The sequence below is a fragment of the Myotis davidii genome, unplaced genomic scaffold, assembly GCF_000327345.1.
Source record: "Myotis davidii unplaced genomic scaffold, ASM32734v1 scaffold1124, whole genome shotgun sequence".
NCBI classification, from domain to species: Eukaryota; Metazoa; Chordata; class Mammalia; order Chiroptera; family Vespertilionidae; genus Myotis; species Myotis davidii.
In genome coordinates, this window is record NW_006295384.1 from 898,531 (window position 1) to 901,053 (window position 2,523).

The 2,523-nt window shown below is 41.0% G+C and overlaps 1 pseudogene; it reads left to right on the forward strand.

The window, feature by feature from the left end:
• Positions 1–1,628: 1,628 nt before the first annotated feature.
• Positions 1,629–2,189, forward strand: LOC102774592 (annotated as a pseudogene).
• The last annotated feature ends 334 nt before the right edge of the window (positions 2,190–2,523 follow it).

Below are 2,523 nucleotides of genomic sequence, written 5' to 3' on the forward strand. Positions count from 1 at the left end.
AGTCACTTAGACTTTTGCTGTCCCAGTTACCTCGTATATCAGATGAAGATACCTGATTTCTCTCCCTGGCATTTGTGACAATCAAATGAAATAAATCATATCTAATATAAACACAAGATATTGTTGTGCCTGTTTTATACAGCAACACATATTTTTAGCTAATAGTTTTGTGTAAATCTGCAATATCCAGAAGCTAACTCAGTGGGTTGATTTCAGTGAGAGTTGTAGTTGTAAGAGAAAGGTCTTGAGAGAAATAAATAGATCTTGATGAACTTTTTTTTATTCCTGCACACACCAAGGTCTTGCCCAGAGGCCCCACTTCCAGTAGCTTTCAAAGCAAGATCCCTGGACCAGCAGCAGGAGTGTCACCTGGGAACTGATTAGAAAGCAAACTCTTGGCCCCAACCTCAGACCTACTGAATCAGGAACTCTGGGGTGGGGTCTGGCAAGCTATGGGGGTTTTAAAGATATAGCCACAAATTCTGTTATATTCTTCCCCTCAAGAGATTTAGTAGTACATGCTTCTCACTAACAGAGGATAGCTAGAGTGATGAGACCTCACTTCAAAGAGTAGCTTATAAAACAACTACAGCCCTATAAAATACCTGACCAGTAATTCCTCAAAACCATCAAGGTCATTAAAAACAAGGAAAATATCACGACCAAGAGAAGCCTAAGGAGACATGGTGGCGAAATATAAGGTGCTATTCTGGATGGGATTCTGGAACATGTATAAGGACATTCTGTAAAAACTAAGAAATTCTGAGTAAAGGGTGGACTTGGGACCAAATTTGTTTAATAATGTATCAACATTTGTTCCTGAATAATTGTAACAAGTGTACCAGGCTAATGCAAGAATGGGAACTTCTGTACTATCTTCTTAATTTTGCTATAAATCTGAAACTATTCTAAAAAATAAAGTCAATTATACAATATGGTATTATTGGTTATAGTTATCATGTTGTACATTCCATCCCCAGAACTTCTTTATCTTATAACTGGAAGGTTTGAAAGTTGCTAAGCAAGCGGCTCTTAAAAGTTCTTATCACAAGGGAAAAATATTTGTAACTATATGAGTTGATGGATGTTAACTAAATTTATTGCAGTAATCATTTCACAATATATACATATATGAAATCATCATGTTGTACACCTTAAACTTATACAATGGTATATGTCAATTAAATCTCAATAAAACTGGGAAAAATCAGTACCTTTTGATGACAAAATATAAAATAAAATATATTCAGGTAATATAATGGAAATATGATAGCAATAAAAATATGTTATAACCATAGAATAACTACTGAGCATTTAAAGGACACGTTACAAAACTAATAATAATAAAGTGAACAGCCTTAGCCGGTTTGCTCAATGGATAGAGCATCGGCCTGTGGACTGATTCCAGTCAAGGGCACATGCCCTGGTTGGGGGCTCGATCCCCAGTAGGGGGTGTGCAGGAGGCAGCCAATCAATGATTCTCTCATCATTGATGTTTCTATCTCTCCCTCTCCCTTCCTCTCTGAAATCAATAAAAATATATTTTAAAAAATAAAGTGAATTTTAAAAAAGACTGTGGCTTCCATCTTGAGGTTCATATTCTCTCTTTTTCTCTCTGTCTCAGAAGCCACGTGGCATGTTGCAAAGCAGCCTGGGGAGAGGCCCACAAGAGTGAGCTTGGGCTCTTGCATCTCAGCCACCCATATGCCATCCAGACTGAGAAAGACCCAGAAACTCTGGGACCACGTGAGCCACAACCATGGCTGCATCACAAGCACAGGAAGCACCAGGGAGGCTGAGGTAATGCTGGTGGCTTGCGTTATCACAGGTTCAACTTCGACAAATATCACCCGGGTTCCTTTGGGAAAGCTGGTGTGAAGCATTACCCCTTAAAGAGGAACCAGAGCTTCTGTCCAACTGTCAACCTTGATAAACTGTGGACCTTGGTCGGTGAGCAGACACGGGTAAATGCTGCCAAAAACAAGACTGGAGCTGCTCCTGTCACTGACATGGTGCGGTCGGGCTACTACCAAGTTCTGGGGAAGGGAAGCCTCCCAAAGCAGCATGTCATGGTGAAGGCCAAGTTCTCCAGCAGAAGAGCTGAGGAGAACATTAAGGGTGCTGGCAGGGCCTGTGTCCTGGTAGCTTGAAGCTATCAGGGAGGGAAGTTCATTAAATGCTCACAAGTGCTTTTGAATTTAAAAAAAAAAAAAAAGATTGAGCTTGGAAGCAGGTCCCTTTAGAACAGTGGTTCTCAACCTTCTGGCCCTTTAAATACAGTTCCTCATGTTGTGACCCAACCATACAATTATTTTCGTTGCTACTTCCTAACCGTCATGTTGCTACTGTTATGAATCGTAATGTAAATATCTGATATGCAGGATGGTCTTAGGCGACCCCTGTGAAAGGATCGTTCGACCGCCAAAGGGGTCGCGACCCACAGGTTGAGAACCGCTACTTTAGAAGCTGATCCCTCCCCTGTCCTGCACCTCAACTATAACCTCCTGAGAGAGTCCGAGCCAC